Genomic DNA, 11126 nt, shown 5'->3' on the forward strand with positions numbered 1-11126 from the left:
CGTGATCTATTCATTGATAACCGGTTTTTATCTTTTGAACAGTTGTCTAATAAATACAATTTGCCTAAATCACACTTTTTTCGATACTTCCAGATTAGAAATTTTTTTAAAGTTACTATGCCTTCTTTTCTGACTCCATATAAAATTGAAATTACAGAAAAAATTTTAGGCTTTAATCCCTATCAGAAGGGCTTGATAGCAGTAATTTACGATCTAATTACGTCAGAGATACTTCATAAAATTAAAAATGAATGGGAAAGAGAACCCCAGATAATTTTACCCAGAGACATGGAAGAAAATTCTTCAGTTAGTTAATACATCTTCAATGTGTGCCAGACACTCTTTGATACAGTTTAAGGTGGTTCACAGGACCCATATGTCGAAGGACGTTAGCCCATTTTTATCACCATATAAACCCTATGTGACAGATGTGATTCGGAGGTGGCTTCCCTGACACACATTTTGGTCCTGTCCTCTTTTGGAAAAATAGTGGAAGGACATTTTTAACATTATTTCAACTGTATTGAATATTGATTTACAACCTCACCCAGTCACTGTAATGTTTGGGTTACCAATGATGGAATCTGGCCACCTATCTGCTGCTGCTTGTAACCTTTGTTACATTAATGGCCAAGCGATCCATTTTGTTTAAATGGAAGGATCCAATACCTCCCACCACTTTTCAATGGTTCTCTCAAACTATATCATGTTTAAACTTAGAAAAAATTTGGAGTGGCACTGTTGATCCTTCGCTTAAATTTGAGGAAGTTTGCAGTCCATTTATTCAAAATTTTCATATGATATAGATCCCTTTTCAATAACCTTTGAACTTAGAGGAGCGGGGTTGACGACATAATAATGCTTTGTTCACTGAGAAATATCAGTCCAGTTTCTTTTTCTTTTGAAATTTCTTTTAGTTTGTTTCCTTTTATTAGTTATTTTTGATTGGGGTTTTTTATATAATAAATTTTTTTCTTTCTCCTTTTGATTTTTTTTGGAATATATTCATTTACCAAGAAACAGTGAGGCCTAGAATATATTTTTTATTTTTTATGACTATGTACGTCATGATTGTCCTCCCCATCTTTGTATTGCATGTATGATTACCGATGTTATGTATTAATCCGTATTGATTTGAAAATTAATAAAAAGATTGAAAAAGAAGAAAGATCCCAGCAGCCAGGGGCAGGGGGAAATAACTAGGCACCCTAATTCTAAACAGAAGAATTTAAATTGGAGACTGAGGCCAAATAAACCTGTCCTAATCATTGGTGACTCTCATATCTCCAGGATTAAAAGGTGCCCTAACAAAGACCTACAATTGGACAGCTATCCAGGAGCCAAGCTCATTCAGGCCACCGCTATCTTGGAGAAGTTAGAGCCACAGTTAGAAATTAAAAATGTTATCTTCCTCCTTGGTCTAAATAACCGATCACAGAGACCCCTAACTGCTACTAAACAGCTTCAGTGACTACTGAAGATGGCTAGTAGCAAATTTCCCAATGCCAGTATCTGGGTCCAAGATAAATTTCAGTCAGGCACTGCCAGAGTCAGAACAGGTGACTCTCAGGCAGCTAATATATTAAAACTAAAAACTTCATCCCAGCCATCCCTGCTAGACAGTTTAAGAGTAGGCCAGGACCATATACACTGGACAGAGAACACAGCCTTAAACATGGTTAAGGTGTGGATGCAGTCTTTAAACTAGAATGGAGACAAAGCCAAGAGAGGCAAGGTCCACGACTGGGAGAAACCATCGTGAACCTCTCCAGTACATTTAACCCCACCGAAACCCAGGCAAGGGTTCTGAACAGGGGACTCACTTTTGTACTGACTGCAAAACTCCACAAAGAACAGATCCAGGTGGATATGGCTAAATTCTATTGAAAAATTAAACTAGACCACTTTGGTGCCTCAGACTCTGGGAGGGCTCCCTTCACTCCTCCCTCAGACTGGATGCCAGAGAGGAGGCAGATTTCACCCGGAATCTTAAAATTTGAGAGAGAAATGACAAAAGCGATTGAAAGGGTACCTGAGGTTAAAGATAAACTTCATCTAACTAGGAAAGAGAGAGCAGCCCTTAAAGAGAACTAAAAAATTGTCATTAAACCGGCAGATAAGGGGAGCAGTATAGTCATCATGGACAGGCAATACCTACTAGAGGCACACAGACAGTTAAACAACAGAACACTACACTAAACTGACAGAGCCCATGTAATTGGTAACACAACAGGAAATTAGAGACATTCTAGAGGAGCTCAGAAGGTGTAGGTGCATCAACTAGAAACAATTTGAATACCTGACAGGGACACAAGCCCAGTCGAGCAAGTTTTATATTCTCCCCAAAATACACAAGCAGCCGGACACTTGGACTGTACCCGGAGAAGTACCTCCGGGAAGGCCCATCGTATTAGACTGCAGCAGTGAGTCCTACATGATAGCAGAATACATTGACTCCTCCTTCAATCCACTGTCACAGAAACACCCCAGTTACATCAAAGACACGTACCACTTCGTCAATTCCCTCTCAGTACCTGCTGACACCATACTTTTCACCATGGACATTGAAAACCTATATACAAATATAGAGACAGACAGGGGCATAGAGGCAGTCAGAGAGACCCTTTAGAAGTATCCAGACCCAGAGAAGTCAGATAAGGCTTTAATCAAACTCCTCCAGCTGAGCCTGACATGACTTTGAATTCAATGATGAATTCTACCTACAGGTCAAAAGCACGGCCATGGGAAAGAAATTTGCCCCAGCCTATGCCAACATGGGAAGAGACAGTCTTCCTGAAATGTCCCAAAAAACTCACGTGCCTCTACAAATATCTAGATGACATCTGGGGTGTCTGGACACATTCTGAGAGAGAGTTAGAAGAATTCATCCAAATCCTGAAGATACATCAACCCTCCATAAAAGTGAAGGCCATCACAAGTAGAGAGAAAGTTGATTTCCTAGACACCACCATTTTCAAACAAGCAGCAGAAAATGGTAGGAAGAGTCTTTTTCAAGCCAAGACACCTGCACACAGCAAGCCGTCACCCAAAACACACCTTCAGGGGCATTGTCAAATCACAACTGACCCATTTCCACCACATTTGCACCAGGGAGGAGGATTTCAACCAGGCCATGACTATCATCTACACTGCACTTAGGCAGAGACGTTACAGTAAACGCAGACTCAACACGTCAAATCAGATTTCTTGAGAGGCCTCACAAACCCCAGGCCACAGAATAGGGCAACATCCAAGCTTCCATTGATAACACAGTACAGTAGGACGGCCATCAATATCCACACACTAATTAAGACCCACTTCCAACAACTGAAGGGGCGGGTGAGCTCACCGAGAGAATACACAATAGTGTCAGCTTTTAAAAGGGCCAAGAATCTAAGCAACCTATTAGTTAGTACCAAACTGTACACAGCTCCAAATTGTGGTGGGAGACACTGCAGAGCATGTAAACATTTAAAAATAGCAAAAAGCATACACATACAGAGCGACAGAAAACAGGCACAGACAGAGCAGAGGATAACCTGTGGTCAGCAGAATCTAATCTATGCAATTCAGTGTAAAGAGTGCCACATCTTACACATAGGAGAAACAGGTAACAGCCTCAGGGTTAGACTCACAGAGCACCTCAGTACTATTACAGGGCAAGACCAGAGCAGACCTGTCAGCAGGCATTTCCAGCAGCACGGGATCCAGTCTTTAGAGATCCTGGGCCTGGAAACTAATCTGACCTGGTCAACCTCCCAGAGAAAGAGAGCAGAGAAGAAATGGATTGAGTTATTACAAACCCACTCCCCAAATGGTCTAAATGAAGTTTTAAAAAAAATCAGTAAAAAAAAATTCACAAATCGGGCCTAGTAAATTAGTTTTAGGAAGATTAGGGTCACACATTCCCAAATAATTTGACTGACTGGGGACCCAATCCCAAAAAAGATCGTCCCCCTCACCTGACATACACTCCCAACACACTAACACCCTGACCCAGACAGAACCCACCCCCAATACACCAGCTCACATGCACCACACCCCAATCCCACATACATCCCTACACATTTGTTAGGGTCCAAGACAAATTTCTTCCCCCAACACAGACCAGTCAACACATACCCCTTCTGACCACACATACACTCCTGTACATTCCCTCCAAACACTTACACCTGGGTCTCAAGCTGGGTACCCCCCACAGCCCCCCCCCCCAACACAGCACAGTACACATTCCACCCCCCGCCATCCTACATACATCCCGATATCCCCATATACACATCCAAAACTCTCAGACAGCTTCCTCACACAGGCCAACCAATAGGCACCCATTCTGATCCCACATACACTCCTGTACATTCCCCCTAAACACTTACACTTAGGTCCCAAATTCACCACCAGCTCCTTCCCCTAACCCTAACATCCCACAACCCTAGCCAACTGCTGCCAAACCCTGGCCAACACCCCCAAATGCCAAAACCCTCCTCAAACCCAATTTAACCCCCTGCTCCCACCTCTCATACACTACAATACCTGGGACCCCTATCTCACCCTATTAAGATATGGAGTTTGGAATAAAGTACAGATCACAATAAAGGCCAGTAGAGCGGGACCAGGATAATGAAGGCATGGGCCAAATCAAAGTGGCAGGGTCCAATGAGACTGAATCTCCAGTTAAGAGATCAATGAACACCACAGGGATAATTTTCCCACTGCCGGCTAACTCACGACCGAACCCTAAAGCATGGGGAGAAAACCAAAGAGAAGCAATAGACAGGAACAAGTGAGGGGAGAAACCTGCCTACCGACCCCCAGCTCCGGAAGACCGGGAGCAGCACAGAGGCTGTTGCGCCCCCCCACCCCCAAGCTCCAGGAGACAGGGAGCAGCATTGCATCTGATGCACCCCAGCACAGGGAGATGAAAGAAACTGGAATACAAGAGTAAAGGACATGGGGCGCAGATGGAGTCAGCCCCCACCAGAGAGACCACCAGCCTCGTCACAAGGGACCCCACACCCGGGGGAGACCATTCCCAATATCTGAGCCCGGAATTGGTGATGCAGGTCACCAAAGCCATGGGCATGAGGGCCCAGGACAAATGAAAATTGACTGTGATTGGTATTGAACTCCAAAAGAGCCATGGAGATAAAACTGGCATCTCTAAACGTGTGCAGTGTGAAGCGCACTGTGCGACGTATTAACGCCTTGCAGTTCCTCGCCAAGGTCAAGGCAGATGTGACTTTCCAAGAGTGTGGGCTGCCACACCTCTGCAGCTATTGGAGGTGGTCGCGATGGTGGACCCACGGACTGTCGGTATGGTCGGGGGGGCAATGACTGTTGCGCTTCCCGGCCTGGGGATTCTGATGTGGGGGGGGGGGGCAACTTCTCAATCACTGAGATCAGAGAGGTGGTGTGGGGGCAGCTCCTGGTGGCAAATGTGATGTACTGGAACACTCCGCTCCGGTTAATTAACGTGTACGCCTCGCCCGTGCAGAGCAAGCGGCTGGCCATCCTCCAGCAGCTCCCACCGCTGCTGGTGACGTCCCGGCCGGTCGTTCTGGCCAGTGACTTCAACCGCATCATCGATGCGGCTGGACGATCCAGCAGTGCCGACAACAGACTGGACAGCACCTCCAGACTCCTGATGGGAACAGTAAAGGATGCCAAGCTGCGCGATGCCTTCAGCACCCCTGCAGGCGGAGCACAGCCGCAACACACCTGATTGAGGTCGGACGGCTCAGCCCGGTCCTGGATCGACTTCCTGTTCGTGTCTGAGCCAATCACGGTCAGATCCACTGACGTCACACCAGTGTTCTTCTCTGACCACCATCTCCTTCAGGCCTCCTATCACCTACAGGAGGACCAGAAGGCAGGCAGGGGGACTTGGAAGTTGAACATGAAGCTAGTGACCCCTGAGAGCATTGAGGAACTGAAGAGGGATTACACAGGTGAAACCCCTCTTTGACTCCCCTGTGCACTGGTGGGAAGCAACAAAGGAGAACATCAAGAGGTTCTTCATCTGCAGGGGAGTCCAGAAAGCAAGAGTGAGGGAGCTGTGCCAACTCCAGACAGACCTGCAGCAACTTCTTCTGCAGTCAAGGGGGGTGGATGTGAGGGAGGAGCTCCGAGATGTGAAGAGCTGGCAAGCCCAGCTCCATGCCTCAGAATCCTCCAAGATTATCTTCCGATCCAGAGTCTGCTCGGTGGAGCAGGATGAAACGTGCTCACGTTTCTTATTCCAAAAGGTGCACAGGGGAGCTCTGCAATCCACAGCCTTAAGGAAGAGGACGGCTCAGTAACATCCTCTCAGACAAAGGATCTGCAGATCCTTCAACGCCAGCCTGTACGACGAGAAGATCACAGACAGCACAGCCTCCCAGAACTTCCTGTTCTCCATCACAGAGATCTTAGAAGACAGAAAGCAGGAGAGTCTGGACCAACAGTGGAGGAGCTGACTGGCTGAATGTGGATGACAAGATGCTGTCCAAGGCCATCGCCAACAGGGTCAAGTCTGCTCTGGGACAGGTGATCCACCCGGACCAAACCTATGCTGTAGCTGGCAGGAAGGTCCTTGACAGCCTTGCACTGCTCAGGGACATCAACACCTATGTGCAGGACAGAGAGGTGGACACCTGCCTGGTCAGCTTGGACCAGAAGGCCTTTGACAGGATATTACACACGTACATGTTGGACGTGCTCTCCAAAATAGACTTTGGGGAGGGAATCAGGAATTGGATCCAACTGCTCTACACAGACATCCGTAGAGCAGTCTAAATCAATGGGTGGGGAACAGACAACTTCCCCATCAAGTCTGGAATCAGGCAGGGCTGCCCTCTCTCCCGTCTTGTTCGTGTGCTGTGTAGAACCCTTTGCCGAATCTATCAGGAAGGACGAGAGCATCAGAGGAGTGACGTTGCCAGGCAGCGGGGGCACCCAGGTGAAAACCTCCCTGTACATGGACGTCGCCGTCTTCTGCCCAGACCAGAGGTCAGTTCGCAGATTGATCAGCATCTGCGACCAGTTTGAGTTGGTGTCGGGGCCAGAGTCAACCACGCGAAGAGCAAGGCCATGCTCTTCGGCAAGTGGCCCGACCGATCCAACATCCCCTTCACCATCAGGCCTATCTGAAGGTGCTGGGGATCTGGTTCAGAGGGGCTGGGGCGTGCAACAACAATTGGGGGTAGGGGATTGGGAAGGTGAAGCAGAAACTGGGACTGTGGGAACGGCGCTCCCTATCGATAACTGGGAAGAACTTGGTCATCAGGTGTGAGGTGCTCTCAGAGCTGCTGTACTTGGTGCAGGTGTTACGGACTCAGTGAATGTCCCTTTAAGATAGAGTGTGTGTGTATGTGTGTGGGGCGTGCTTACGTCAATAAAAGATAAAGGACGTAATGACATTGAAGAAGTCAGGAGAGAGAGAGAGAGAGAGAGAGCGAGAGAGAGAGAGAGCGAGAGAGCGAGCGAGCGAGCGAGCGAGCGAGAGAGAGAGCGAGAGAGAGAGACCAGCCTGCTAGTGTTCTCTATCGATGGATGGGAAACAATAACTGTGTCTGCCACTGAAATCCATGCATGTAAATTGGAAGTAATCCGGTGGAGTTCACTTTGTTGCTGACCTGTAGAAGGAAACAGGTATTTGTGTGTGGACAACCACGATTCGGATGCTTTTCGGGGTGAGGAAGTCACTACTGAGTAAACACTGAAGTGTCGTTTGGGTTCCATCGTGGAACATTTGGATTTCGTAATTACTCTATGTTCTCTACATCTACGTCTCATCTTCAGACAACGGTGGTTGTTGAAGAAGCCCTTGCTCATGTTTCACCTTATGGCTTGCTGAACTGAACCTCAAGAACCATTCCTGGACTTGGAGTTTGGGACTTTGTCACACAAACATGAAGAGTTTAGTTTTTGGGGTTAACGTTCAAGGTTTAACATTTTTGAATTCTAACATACTAACATTTTTACTTCTATTTTTCATACTATCATAAGTAGCAATTAATAAAATAGTTTTTAAACGCTGAATCATGCTCAGTGTGTTTCTGTTGTTGCTGGTTCGTGACACAGGTGTGGCCTGTTCCTCGCTCCTCTGGCTTGCTATCACCCATGCCGTCTTCCGGTTCATATGGGGATCCAAGATGGAGCGAGTACGACGGATCACCATGCATAAGTCCTTGGACAATGGGGGTAAAGGTGTCCCCAATGTCACCCTCGTCCTGATGACCACCTTCATCTGTGGCTGCATCAGGCTGTGCGTGGAATCAAAACACGTTGGCACCAAGTGTCACTACGTACCGAGGTTCTGCCTGTCCCCGGTGTTGCATAGGACGGGCCTGGCCCCATTGCCGCGCAATGCCCCAGTCAGCTGGACGTTGCCGCACTACCTGTCCTTCACGGAAAAGGTCTTCCAGACCAATACCTTTGACTGTAAGTCCATCAGGCAGTGGTCAGCACGGAACATCCTGCAGGCACTGCAGGAGGAGGATTCGATGGACACTGTGGGATGGTTCCCTGAGCAGACCATCCAGACCATCTGGCAGAATGCCTCATTGCCAGAACTCACCAACAAACACCAATACCTTGCCTGGCTGGCGGTGAGAGGGGCCCTCCCAGTCAGATCCTTCCTGCATGGGCGGAACATCACCCCCAGCACGCACTGCCCCCAGGAGGACTGCACTGGGGCCGAGACGGTCGCCACCTCTTTGCGGGCTGTGGGTTTGTGAGGAGGGTGTGGCAAAAGATGCAAGGGTCCTTGTCACGTTTCATCCCCAGCAACTGTGTAACAGAGGATTCACTGATCTACGGGCTGTTCCGAGGGACACACACAGAGATGGACATCAACTGCTGCTGGAAGGTCATCGACTCGGTGAAAGACGCCCTTTGGGCTGCCCGAAAATTGTTCGTCTCCCAGAACTGCAAGATGTCCGTAGGGGAATGCTGCCCACTGGCACATTCCAGGCTGCAGGAGTACGTGCTGAGGGACGCACTGAAGCTGGGCGCAGCCAGCACGAGGGCTCGGTGGGGAAGGACAACAGCTTAGGGTTCTTCTGCCACAGAAGAGGAAGGGGCGGGGTCAGGCAAGGAAGCCCCTTAAATATTGTAAATATGGGATTGCGGTATCACCCGAGGGAGCCACACGTGTGGCATCGATGCTTTTTTTTTAATAGAAAGGTAACACTAATGATTGATTTGTACATGAATGTAAAGGTTTGCACTGTTTTATTATTGGATATACATTTGTTATTTTATGATGAATAAAATTTATTTTACAATTGGAAAAAAGGTCCTCCCAGGACGAGGCCATCCCATTGCACTTCGGGTGTGCTGACATTTGCCATGTCCCCAAGTGTGGGATACTCGACTGCAAAATTTGTGGTAGTGGAGGACTGCATTTGTGCTCTCCTATGATATTTAATGAAAAGATGGAACTGATGACCTTCCTTCCCCACAGCGTGGCACTGATGAATTACCAAAGCAGAGCCACTCGAGTGGCATCAGTGCTGTGTGTTTTTATATATAAATAGGTAACACTAATGATTGATCCATACACGAATGTAAAGGTTTGCACTTGTATTGTTGTATATAGTTTGCTTTATGATGAATAAAGTCTATTTTGGATTTAAAAAACCTATGGGGACCAATTCCTGGTGGATCTCGAGACACCAACATTGAAGGAAAGACATCGAGGACTCTTTTGTGATCAAGCAGCCGCCTGATGAGAGCTTAACCTGCTGACACAGAAGAGGATCCTAATGCTGACTGGGAAACCAGTCTAACTTCTCTGTTCAGCAAACAATGACATCAGGATGTCAGCAACGAGCACCTCGGGAGGAGGGATCCGCAATATCGTTAGGGTGACGGTGAAGGACCTCAGTAATGGGAACCCTTTCACACAGGACCTCTTCATCAGGAAGGTCTTACTGGATACTTGCAAGTTCGAGACGAAGCACATCTACTGTCTCCAGGACTTCACGGGTAACAGGTACTTCAACGTTACCTTCAAGCATCCGACAGGATGGCAGAAGCTGCTGCAGGACTTCCAGGAGAAGGGGAACGAAGCTCCGCTGTCACTGCTGAAGGTGCAGCCTCTTTTCACCCTCCCCACCCAGAAGGAATGTGTGATAACAGTGCACGTTTAGCCCACATGCCTGTGGTGGATGTCCTCACCTTCCTGGCTCGTTACGCCGAGGGAGCAGGAAGCTGCGTCAACATCAAGGACCTGTTTGGGATCTGGACCAGCAAGCACCAGGTGAAGGTCAAGCTGAGAGTGGACGCAAATAGATCCATCATCCACCCCACCCCATGTTCGCCATCGGAGGGAACCGTGGATACATGGTGTACACGGGACAACCCAGGGAGAGGGAAGGCAATGGCAGGTGGTGAAGAGGAAGGCAGCACAGAAGACACCACCCAACGGGCCGATGAAAACAAGCGAACTAGAAAAAGAATAATGCAGCAGATCGACACCAGCAACCTCTCCTCTTTAAAGGATAAAAGCAACAGTGAAAGCTGATGGAGGCAGAGGAAACAGCAAAATGGAGACAAAACTGAAGAGTCAACAGACAGGAACAACCCTACCTGCTGACCCCCAGCTCTGGGAGACCGGGAGCAGCTCTGCATCTAATGCACCACAGCACCGGAAGATGAAGGGCATCAGACCGCCAGAGGAAAGAACAGGGGCACCGATAGATTCCACCCCCCCCACCCCCCCGCGACACCACCAGCCTCGCCACAAGGGGCCCTGCACCCAGGGGGAGATCACTTCCAATATCTGAGCCCGGAATCAGTGATTCAGTTCACCAAAGCTGTGGGCATGAGGGGCCAGGACAAGTGAAAATTGTGATTGGTACTGAACTCCAAAAGAGCTGTTGAGATAAAACTGGCATCTCTAAATGTGTGCAGTGTGAAGTGCACTACGTGATGTGTTAACGCCCTGTAGCACCTTGACAAGGTCAAGGTGGATGTGAATTTCCTGCAAGAGTGCGGGCTGCCACACCTCCGCAACTATCGGAGGTGGTCGCGATGGTGGACCCACGGACCGTTGGTGTGGTCGGGGGGCAAAAATTATCATGCTTCTGGCCTGGGGATTCCGATGCGGGGGTCAACTTCTCAATCACCGAGGTCAGAGATGGTGT

The 11126-nt window shown here is 48.2% G+C and overlaps 1 pseudogene; it reads left to right on the forward strand.

Moving 5' to 3' along the window:
- The first annotated feature begins 9248 nt into the window (after positions 1 to 9248).
- On the forward strand, positions 9249 to 9398 carry LOC127585723 (uncharacterized; annotated as a pseudogene).
- Positions 9399 to 11126: the final 1728 nt, after the last annotated feature.

Source organism: Pristis pectinata, chromosome 33, assembly GCF_009764475.1.
Source record: "Pristis pectinata isolate sPriPec2 chromosome 33, sPriPec2.1.pri, whole genome shotgun sequence".
In the NCBI taxonomy this organism is placed as follows: domain Eukaryota; kingdom Metazoa; phylum Chordata; class Chondrichthyes; order Rhinopristiformes; family Pristidae; genus Pristis; species Pristis pectinata.